A 12,707-nucleotide genomic window follows, 5' to 3' on the forward strand; every position below is an offset into this window, starting at 1 on the left:
GCCGTTTACGGACGAACGGAAAAATTTTCGGGGCCATTTGTAAAGTTTCCTGTGTCACGCTAAAATTCCGGTCGTGCCGATACTTGAACGGTGCCGATCGGTCTAACGGTTCGGGCTGTGAAGCGCGCGTTTTTTTTCCATTCAAAATGAATAGGAAAGTTTTTGGCAAATTTCCGGGGAACCGTAAATTTTTGCCAAATTCTGTATACAACTTTTATGCCCCTCACCGTCCCGGAATTTTTGATGCCCAAATTATGTGATTTGGTCAAAAATTGTAGGACTAGATACATTTTGAAACTTTTTTTGTTTTTCGGAAAATTGCCGTTTACGGGCGAACGGAAAATTTTTCGTGGCGGTTTGAAAAATTCCCATCGTCACGCGAAAATTCCGGTCGTGCCGATACTTGAACTGTGCCGATCGGTGCTACGGTTTGGGCTGTGCGTTGGCTCAAAAAAACGCGGAGAATAAGATGAATAAATAATAAGTACAATAAAGTTGCACAATAACAATACCTTGTTCTTTCTTTCAGAAAGACCAAGGTAATAAGTACAATAAAGTTGCACAACAACATAACCTTGTTCTTTCCTTCAGAAAGACCAAGGTAATAATAAAGTTGCACAATAACAATACCTTGTTCTTTCTTTCAGAAAGACCAAGGTAATAATAATAATTATAATAATAATAAAGTTGCACAATAACAATACCTTGTTCTTTCCCTTGGAAAGACCAAGGTAACTAGAAACTGCAATTTCGGGAGAAATTACACCTTGGTCTTTCCTCTGTGGAGATACAGATCTTAGCCCCACTCAGGTCTATCAATAGAATGGACCATAATGCCAATCAATGGCACGAAACAAAGTAAAAGCCGTTAGAAATGAATTAGAGAATTGGACGTCCATGGACGTCAATGGCAGCACCCTTCATAATTGTTAATGGAATCGGGGAAGTTTGGGGGACATGTCCTATTGATATCGAGTGATTTTCTGTTGATTTGGGGGAGGAAAAAACAATTGCCATTGAAAATGAATGGGAAAAATTTTGGACGTCCATGGACGTCAATGGTATCAACTTACATAGGCGTCAATGGAATCCAAGTACATTGGCATCAATAGAATGAAAAAACATGATTAAAAGCCATTGGAAATGAATGGGAAGTTTGGACGTCCATGGACGTCAATGGCATCACCCTCCATAAGCGGCAATGCAATCGGGGACATTTGGGGGACACGTCCTAATGATATCCAGTCATTTTCTGTTGATTTGGGGGGGGGGGGGGGGGGGGAATTCCCATTGAAAATGAATGGGAAAATTTTGGACGTCCATGGACGTCAATGGTATCAACTTACATAAGCGTCAATGGAATCCAAGTACATTGGCATCAATAGATTGAACAAACATGAAGAAATGACATTGGAAATGAATGGGAATTTTGGACGTCCGTGGACGTCAATGGCATCACCCTCCATAAGCAGCAATGCAATCGGGAACATTTGGGGTACACGTCCTATTGATATCTAGTCATTTTCTGTTGATTTGGGGAAAAAAAAAAATCCCATTGAAAATGAATGGGAAAAATTTTGGACGTCCATGGACGTCAATGGTATGAACTTACATAAGCGTCAATGGAATCCAAGTACATTGGCATCAATAGAATGAACAAACATGAAGAAATGCCATTGGAAATGAATGGAAATTTTGGACGTCCATGGACGTCAATGGCATCACCCTCCATAAGCGGCAATGCAATCGGGGACATTTGGGGGACACGTCCTAATGATATCTAGTAATTTTTTGTTGATTTGGGGAAAAAAAAAAAAATTCCCATTGAAAATGAATGGGAAAAATTTTGGACGTCCATGGACGTCAATGGTATCAACTTACATAGGCGTCAATGGAATCCAAGTACATTGGCATCAATAGAATGAACAAACATGAAGAAATGCCATTGGAAATGAATGGGAAGTTTGGATGTCCATGAACGTCAATGGCATCACCCTCCATAAGCGTAAATGGAATTGGGGACGTTTGGGGTATACGTCCTATTAATATCTGGTCATTTTCTGTTGATTTGGGGAAATTTAGTTTTTTCCCCATTGAAAATGAATGGGAAAATTTTTGAACGTCCATGGACGTCAATGGCAGCACCCCCTATAAGCGTCAATGGAGTTCGGAACGTTTGGGGGAGACGTACTATTGAAAACTGGTCATTTTCTGATGATTTGGGGAAATTTAGTTTTTTCCCCATTGAAAATGAATGGGAAAAATTTTGGACGTCCATGGACGTCAATGGCAGCACCCCCCATATGCGTCAATGGAGTTGGGGACGTTTGGGGTATACGTCCTATTAATATCTGGTCATTTTCTGTTGATTTGGGGAAATTTAGTTTTTTCCCCATTGAAAATGAATGGGAAAAATTTTGGACGTCCATGGCCGTCAATGGCATCGACATCCATATAGTCAAATGAATCCAAGTACATTGGCATCAATAGATTCGACATGCATGGCCGTCAATGGCATCAATGCAATGTAAAGTCCATTGGAAATACTATTGAAAGTGAATGGGAACTTTTCCCATTGGAAATGAATGGGATAGTTTTTGGCAAATATCCGGAGAACCGTAAATTTTTTCCAAATTCTGTATACAATCTTTATGCCCCCCACCGTCCCGGAATTTTTGATGTCCAAATTATGTGATTTGGTCAAAAATTGTAGGACAAGTAGCGTTTTGAAAAAGTTGTAAAAAATCAGAAAATCGCCGTTTACGGGCGAACGAAAAAATTTTCGGGGTCGTTTGAAAAATTCCCATCGTCGAGCAAAAATTCCGGTCGTGTCGATACTTGAACGGTGCCGATCGGTGGTATGGTTCGGGCTGCGCGGCGCGCCGAAAAAACGCGGAGAAACCATTGCATAATAATAATAATAAAGTTGTAGAATAACATAACCTTGTTCTTTCCTTCAGAAAGACCAAGGTAATAAGGCGAATAAAGTTGCAGAATAACAATACCTTGTTCTTTCCATAGGAAAGACCAAGGTAATTACACCTTGGTCTTTCCTCTGTGGAGATACAAATCTTAGCCCCACTCAGGTCTATCAATAGAATGGACCATAATGCCAGTCAATGGCACTAAACAAAGTAAAAGCCATTAGAAAAGATTGGGAGAATTGGACGTCCATGGCCGTCAATGGCGGCACCCTTCATAAGCGTCAATGGAATTGGAGAAGTTTGGGGGACACGTCCTATTGATATCTGGTCATTTTTTGTTGATTTGGGGAAAAAAAAAAATTCCCATTGAAAATGAATGGGAAAAATTTTGGACGTCCATGGACGTCAATGGTATCAACTTACATAAGCGTCAATGGAATCCAAGTACATTGGCATCAATAGAATGAACAAACATGAAGAAATGCCATTGGAAATGAATGGGAAGTTTGGACGTCCATGGACGTCAATGGCATCACCCTCCATAAGCGCCAATCCAATCGGGGACATTTGGGGGACACGTCCTATTGATATCTGGTCATTTTTTGTTGATTTGGGGAAAAAAAAAAAATTCCCATTGAAAATGAATGGGAAAAATTTTGGACGTCCATGGACGTCAATGGTATCAACTTACATAAGCGTCAATGGAATCCAAGTACATTGGCATCAATAGAATGAACAAACATGAAGAAATGCCATTGGAAATGAATGGGAAGTTTGGACGTCCATGAACGTCAATGGCATCACCCTCCATAAGCAGCAATGCAATCGGGGACATTTGGGGGACACGTCCTAATGATGTCTAGTCATTTTCTGTTGATTTGGGGAAAAAAAAAAAATTCCCATTGAAAATGAATGGGAAAATTTTTGGACGTCCATGGACGTCAATGGCAGCACCCCCCATAAGCGTCAATGGAGTTGGGGACGTTTGGGGTATACGTCCTATTAATATCTGGTCATTTTCTGTTGATTTGGGGAAATTTAGTATTTTCCCCATTGAAAATGAATGGGAAAATTTTTGGACGTCCATGGACGTCAATGGCAGCACCCCCTATAAGCGTCAATGGAGTTCGGAACGTTTGGGGGAGACGTACTATTGATAACTGGTCATTTTCTGATGATTTGGGGAAATTTAGTTTTTTCCCCATTGAAAATGAATGGGAAAAATTTTGGACGTCCATGGACGTCAATGGCAGCACCCCCCATAAGCGTCAATGGAGTTGGGGACGTTTGGGGTATACGTCCTATTAATATCTGGTCATTTTCTGTTGATTTGGGGAAATTTAGTTTTTTCCCCATTGAAAATGAATGGGAAAAATTTTGGACGTCCATGGCCGTCAATGGCATCGACATCCATATAGTCAAATGAATCCAAGTACATTGGCATCAACAGATTCGACATGCATGGCCGTCAATGGCATCAATGCAATGTAAAGTCCATTGGAAATACTATTGAAAGTGAATGGGAACTTTTCCCATTGGAAATGAATGGGATAGTTTTTGGCAAATATCCGGAGAACCGTAAATTTTTTCCAAATTCTGTATACAATCTTTATGCCCCCCACCGTCCCGGAATTTTTGATGTCCAAATTATGTGATTTGGTCAAAAATTGTAGGACAAGTAGCGTTTTGAAAAAGTTGTAAAAAATCGGAAAATCGCCGTTTACGGGCGAACGAAAAATTTTTCGGGGTCGTTTGAAAAATTCCCATCGTCGCGCGAAAATTCCGGTCGTGTCGATACTTGAACGGTGCCGATCGGTGGTATGGTTCGGGCTGCGCGGCGCGCCGAAAAAACGCGGAGAAACCATTGCATAATAATAATAATAAAGTTGTAGAATAACATAACCTTGTTCTTTCTTTCAGAAAGACCAAGGTAATAATAATAATAATAAGGCGAATAAAGTTGCAGAATAACAATACCTTGTTCTTTCCATAGGAAAGACCAAGGTAATAAGTACGATAAAGTTGCAGAACAGCATTACCTTGTTCTTTCCCTTGGAAAGACCAAGGTAATAATAAGGCGAATAAAGTTGCAGAATAACAATACCTTGTTCTTTCCATAGGAAAGACCAAGGTAATAATAAGTACGATAAAGTTGCAGAACAGCATTACCTTGTTCTTTCCCTTGGAAAGACCAAGGTAATAAAAAAAAGTACAATAAAGTTGTACAACAACATAACCTTGTTCTTTCCCTTGGAAAGACCAAGGTAATAATAAAGTTGCACAATAACAATACCTTGTTCTTTCTTTCAGAAAGACCAAGGTAATAATAACAAAAAGGTAGTAAAGTAAAAATCCATTATTACAGTGGGGCAAATAAGCATTTAGTCAACCACCAATTGTGCAAGTTCTCCTACTTGAAAAGATTAGAGAGGCCTGTAATTGTCAACATGGGTAAACCTCAATCATGAGAGAATGTGAAAAAAAAAAAAAACCTGAAAATTACATTGTTTGATTTTTATAGAATTTATTTCCAAATTAGAGTGGAAAATAAGTATTTGGTCACCTACAAACAAGCAAGCTTTCTGGCTGTCAAAGAGGTCTAACTTCTTCAAACAAGGTCTAACAAGGCTCCACTCGTTACCTGTATTAATGGCACCTGTTTTAACTCATTATCGGCATAAAGGACACCTGTCCACAGCCTCAGTCAGTCACACTCCAAACTCCACTATGACCAAGACCAAAGGGCTGTCGAAGGACACGAGACAAAATTGTAGACCTGCACCAGGCTGGGAAGACTGAATCTGCAATAGGTAAAACGCTTGGTGTAAAGAAATCAATTATTAGAATTAGAAAGCAATCATTACAAAATGGAAGACATACATGAACACTGATAATCTCCCTCGATCCGGGTCTCCATGCAAGATCTCACCCCGTGGCGTCAAAATGATAACAAGAACGGTGAGCAAAAATCCCAGAACCACACGGTGGGACCGAGTGAATGACCTACAGAGAGCTGGGACCACTGTAACAAAGGCTACTATCAGTAACACAATGGGCCGCCAGGGACTCAAATCCTGCACTGCCAGACGTGCCCCCCTGCTGAAGAAAGTACACGTCCAGGCCCGTCTGCGGTTTGCTAGAGAGCATTTGGATTATCCAGAAGAGGACTGGGAGAATGTGTTATGGTCAGATGAAACCAAAATACAGTGGTACCTCTACATACGAATTTAATTCGTTCCAGGACCTTGTTTGTGAGTCGAAATGGTCGTATGTCGAGCAGGATTTTCCCATAGGAATACATTATAATTCCATTAATTCGTTCCAAAGCCTAAAAACATACACTAAATTCTTAATAAATACTGCTGGCACTGTTAAAAATGGCAATTAAACATAGAAAAACAAATAAGTTATTAATAAATAATTCAGAATAATATAATAAGAAGAAAAATAATTAATAATTATTCCTGTAAATAATGTAACGAATCAGATTCTAATATGGCGGACACTTTTTACTGTCCCTGAACGCACCGCGAAGCTGACGTCTCAGTGAGATAGGTCAGTGCGGTAGAGATAATACTTTCGTTTTCTTGAGAGCAGTCAACTGCTTAAGACAATGGGCGTTTTGTGTTGGATAAGTTCTTAAATAAATGATAAAAACGTGACGAAGCTGCCGATTTCCTTGGCAATGTTACCACAATAATAATTGTCACCTTAACTTATAAATAGTGGCGAACGGTGGTCGGAAGAGGACCATGGAGCTGTATTGTTGAGCCAGTTCAGGGACGCGCACCCCAAGCTCATATTTTTCTATAACTTGCATCTTCATTTCAAAGGTAAGCATCACTTTTTTCCTTGTTTCTCCAACTGTATCAACTTTTTTTGAAAACTGTGTTGATTTCTCACACAAGAAAATCCACCTTGCGTTCGTTTGCAGTGCTGTCATGTCGTCGTATTTAGAGCAACTCGTCGGATGTAGAAACAAATGGCGGCTCAAATTTTACGTCGGATGTCGAAAAGATCGTGTGTCGAAGTGATCGTATGTAGAGGTACCACTGTAGAACTTTTTGGAAGAAACACTGGTTCTCGTGTTTGGAGGAGAAAGAATACGGAATTGCATCCGAAGAACACCATACCCACTGTGAAGCATGGGGGTGGAAACATCATGCTTTGGGGCTGTTTTTCTGCAAAGGGACCAGGACGACTGATTTGTGTAAAGGATAGAATGAATGGGGCCATGTATCGAGAGATTTTGAGTGAAAATCTCCTTCCATCAGCAAGGGCATTGAAGATGAGACGTGGCTGGGTCTTTCAGCATGACAATGATCCCAAACACACAGCCAGGGCAACAAAGGAGTGGCTTCGTAAAAAGCATTTCAAGGTCCTGGCGTGGTCTCCAGATCTCAACCCCATAGAAAATCTGTGGAGGGAGTTTAAAGTCCGTGTTGCCCAACAACAGCCCCAAAACATCCCTGCTCTAGAGGAGATCTGCGTGGAGGAATGGACCAAAATATCAGCAACAGTCTGTGAAAAGCTTTTGAAGCGTTACAGAAAACGTTTGGCCTCCATTATTGCCAACACAGGGCACATAACAAAGTATTTAGATGAACTTTTGGTATTGACCAAATACTTAATTTTCACCATTATTTGCAAATATATATATTTTTTAAATCAAACAATGTGATTTTCTGTTTTTTTTTTTTTCCACATTCTGTCTCTCATGGTTGAGGTTTACTCATGTTGACAATTACAGGTCTCTCTAATATTTTCAAGTGGGAGAACACAATTAGTGGTTGAGTAAATACTTATTTGCCCCACTGCACAGAAAAAAAAAAAAAAAAACAATGATGCTTTTGTGAATGTCATGTTTAAGCGTGGGTTTATAGGCTTTTTTTTTTTTTTTTTTTTTTTTTTTTTTTACCGAATTTGGTGAGTGAAGTATTTCACAAAGTTGCAATGCTATCAATCTGTCTTCAATATTATCTCTTGATTTATAATAAATCTGTCAGGGTTTCAAGGACGGAGTGGACCAAATCGCAGGGAAAACAAAGGCGGGACAAGTCAGGGTATGTGGGAATTCAAAATAGCGGTTAACAAAAATACAAAGTTCAAACAAAACAACAGGGGATCAAACCAAAAGCTATTAAAACTTACTTTTTACAGGAATCTGAACACGAGGGCTGGGACATACAAATTGACAATGACGCAACAAGAACAAACAGCACATGGGGAACTTAAATACAGACATGGGATAACGAGACAATGGGGTGGGTGACACAACAGGCAGCGGATTGGTCAACACACAAGGAGATGAAATCAATGGGTATTCACGGGGACAAGCCACACAAGGAGGAAACAGACCCTAACGAAGTCAGTGTGTAAGTAGACTTTCTGTATTCAGTTGCCAGTGATACATAGTTAAAAGCTACAATCTCTCCAATTCGCCAGTGCTCATTTAACAGCTTTGGACTTTGCTTTTTGGATTCTTGTTGATGTACAGATGTTCGTCTTTTTCTTGCTCAGGGATTTTAGACATAGTACTTGTATTGGATCACACTCTAACTAGAGTATGCAGCAGTAACTAATTACACTGAGCGCCCAGTGTTTAGGAGTACTGTAGTATAGTACAAAGCATCTTATGGCTTGTTTGGCTCTGCAGCCATATCTGCGCTAGCTAGCAGTGTCTTCATTTCACTCATTCACTTTGATGAGAACATCATAAATTATGTTGCATATTAAGCCATGCAGGAGTATCAAGGTTTGTTTGAATTGATTTTGTATTAACAAGCATAGAGGGCAAATGTCAAGTGCAAAAATTTCTAGACGCTTGAAGAATATTTCATTAAGGGCTAAAAAGCGGACTTCATAACAAGCATTGGCTTTGCTCATCTGTCACATGTAGCTGTGCGTATGCTCTAGGATCAATGAGCTGGGAGAGCGATGGGAGTGGCTAAGATGAAGTGGATGTGCAAAAGATGTTGGCATTTGTGCTGATTAAAGAAAGCGCTAGATGATTCATATGTCCCTTGTATTGCCCTTGCATCATGAACTCCAAGATACCCGGCTATTATACACAGAAGCTGTAGCTTGCAAATATGAAAGCTAAAATCCTATTTATAGATTATAGTATGACATAGTTGATTTTACAACTCTACATTACATTTTTCACCACAATGATTAAAATCCGAATAGCTGTCTCTCAACGGTCATATTCCTGCTAACATCACTCATTCTCCCAAAAACCAGGCAAAGCCAATTAATCTCTTATCATAACCTGCATTAAAGCCTTCCGTTTCACAGCATGGTACGAGACATGTAACGGGGTTGTGGGATAATGTGTGGGGTAATGGTTGTGGGATGTCAATGAAATAACAGCATGTTTTTGAGTGCAAAAGTAGTGGTGTACTATAAACTGGGAAGGAATGAATCTGTGTAATAAAAAAGGAGAAAATGAAATTTGTTGGACCATTGTCAAGACAACTCCCCCTCCCCCATTCAGTTCTATGGACTCATCAAGCGGGCATGCTTGTCATTCCAGCTGCTTGCAGCATATTTTAAATGAGATTCACATAAACAGGAAGTGAGACTTCCTTCCCTTTTTAAAACATGGTGTCGGAGCGTGTGAGCGAGTGTGAACAGAGGAGAGTGGGAGCAAAACAGACACAAAGGGAAGCATATAGATGGTGAAGTTATGAAGAAACGGCACACAGATTTGAAAACAAATCTTTAAAGGCTCATGAGTTAGAACACCTATGGTCTCAGGAATACAAGTTGATGAGATGCATTTGGAATATACGCATACATACTTGACTTTTTTTTTTTTTTAGTTTGTCAGTCTTCTCATTTTAATAACCTTTAGATAGTTAATGTTATATCTGTCTGTCTATAATAGTATATGTCTATAATTTTAAAAAACCTATGAGGTTCATCAACCTTTCAGGGAAAGTCTGAAACAGAGGCTGAATGATTCATTTCATACTGGAAGCTAGAGATCGTTTTCATCAAACTCATCATTTTTTAGATATGTCCGACTGAGCGAGAGTCTTATCATTTTCATTCATCCATAGTTGTTACTGAGGAGAGGACCCTTTCTCAAAATAATTTATGCCTCTTTTCCATCCATTTTCTAAACAGCTTGACCTCCTGAGGACACAGCCAAGTTGAAGCCAGTCCAAGCAGGCAAGCCTGAAATGGTGGCTGACCAATCGGAAGGCACGTGACAAACCCACTCACATTCAAGCATACTCCTTTAGGAAAGTAAACACAAGACTGAGTAGTAGTTTAAATCTTCAGTTTCTTTATCCTATTGCTTTCTGACTCATTTCTTCCAGCCACTGCCAGCCCACCCGATTGAAATGGATCAGACATTTAACACTGTAAATGGCACAGAAACATTGATCATTCACTGCGTCAAAGTTAAATTAGATTGGATGTCATCAAATGAGTTTAGTTTGAAATTAAAAAACAACAACAAAGTACTAATGGGTATCTGTCATTGATTGGGAAACCACCAGCAATTCAGACAAGATTTGATTACAGCCTCCAACCAGATGCAGAGGCTTCGTCAATCTACAACTGACACTCATTGGTTGACAGAAGTGAATTGAGGAAAAATAACAGAATGGATCCATCCACGGGAGAAGTCAATGAGTGAACAACAGATTTGAATTCATAGACAACATATATGAAGTTGGAAATTGAGGGAGACCATTCCAAGCAAGTGATGCTCAAACAGTATATGAAGGGAGTGGAACACCGCTGCCCCCTAAAGACAGTTGATGTGACAAGCAGCTACAATACCAGTTTCACTGTGTCTAAGGAGGCACAGACTGGTCTAAAGCTGAGAATGTGTCTATTTGTCATGATGGCTCCCAAAATGAGAATCCCTTTGTTGGGAGGAAACAGATTGACGAGGCTCCGAGGGCAAGCTGAGCATTGCATGTATGTGAACAGAGCGGAAAATGGCTATGGTGTGACAGTAAGGCAAGAAGGACAGACTTCCAGGGAGCCAGAATAGGAAGAATGGATGATGGAATAAAATCAATGCCCCCTCCCTCCCTTTACACGTCTAAATCACACATGCAAACATTATACGTATGCACACAAGAAATTCCATGTTCAGCCAGTTTTTGGAAAGTATTTTTTCCCTGATCCGTCTCGGGAAAAAAATTGCAATTTTTCTCATCAAATACCACAAGGGCAGCTATGAATACACACTACCATGACATTTCAAACATCATGTGAGCTAAAGTCACAGTCATTAAAATAGCTGAAGCCCAAGCGGTCAGGTTATAGATTTTCTGAAATGTCAGGTTTGCGTTTAAAAATATGCGACAAAACCTAATAATTTACCAATTGATCTCAATTTTTATAAGGAAACGCCAAACCTTACACTTAAAAGTGTGTACAACACTGAAAGATTATTAATAGGTCATGTCAACGAAGAACGACAGAAGTTCTAATGTATATTGCAAAGAACAATGCAAAGAAGAAAATATATTTTGCAATTTTTGGATAATTGTATGTGCATCTAACACAAGTTAAAGGTTGCTCCCTTTGGTCATTTGCTGCCACTGATAGCAATACCCATCCAATCCAGTGAATGATCACTGCCAACACTCCCAGTTACAACGGATTGGAGTTCAATAGTTGTCAATGTTAGCCATTGAGCTAAGGATAAAATTTAACCCAAAATAAGTAAATGTTTATTAAACACAGTGGCACGAATCATTCAGACTGTGGACAACACTACAGAAACTCACACTCTACGAATGGATTAATTGTGAACACATGCATAAAACTCATTCTCTAAACTAGACAAATATTAGTATTCCTAAAAATATGTACCAGAATAATGACAGGAGAAGAAAGAGCCCATTATCCAAAACATGCAGGATGTGGTATAGAAGCATGTTTGACCATGAGCACTTGCAACTGCAAATTGGCAAACTGTTCATTGGTGGTGTAACTGCGGATTAATGAATGTAATAACGGGCTTCACAGTCAATCTATAATACCCACCTTATAATGTATTGGACGTCAATCGTTGTCAACGGCAGCAAGTGAGTTAAGGTTAAAATTGAATAACAAGTTAAATGTTTATCAAACAAAGTAACACATACCCATGAAGCTGTTGCTCACACTACAAATATAGTGTGAACTCTGTCAACTGTGAGTCTATATTGTCTACAATTTTGGAGCCTCATTTTATATATTTGGTAAATTACTTTTATTCATTCAAATGTGTCAGGCTTATTAACACTCGTGTAGTAATTTCACTTTACTGAGACTTTAAAAATCACATTAAGTTGACTATCGCGTTCAAATAATTGAACCCCTGCTATCAGGTGTACAGTGCTGTAACTATCAACTTAGCTAACTGGTTCCAATGAAGAGCCTGGCATCGTTTCAGTTTGTATTTGTGTCAGTAACTAAAATCACTACTGTGACCATTCACTGAAAAAGCAATTTGTCTTCTTTAGACCCGTGGGAAATGTTAGACAACTTAAGAAAAAATTAATTACAATTTAACTGCAGCATACGTCGATTTTTGCAGTGATTACTTACTGTAGATATATATTTTTACACTACACCTAATTCATCAAAGCTGCACTGTAGCAGACATTTTTATTAAGCGTCTTTGGGCAAAAGTGACTCAAGTACAGAGTACCATGATAACACATTTTTGCAGTTCATACCCCTCAATCAATAAAAGTGACATCTCGGTGTGAACTCCACACATGTACATGGAATACTATGCGTTCCTGAAAAAGGCAAAAAGGTCTC

The sequence above is a fragment of the Corythoichthys intestinalis genome, chromosome 5, assembly GCF_030265065.1.
Source record: "Corythoichthys intestinalis isolate RoL2023-P3 chromosome 5, ASM3026506v1, whole genome shotgun sequence".
Lineage (NCBI taxonomy): Eukaryota > Metazoa > Chordata > Actinopteri > Syngnathiformes > Syngnathidae > Corythoichthys > Corythoichthys intestinalis.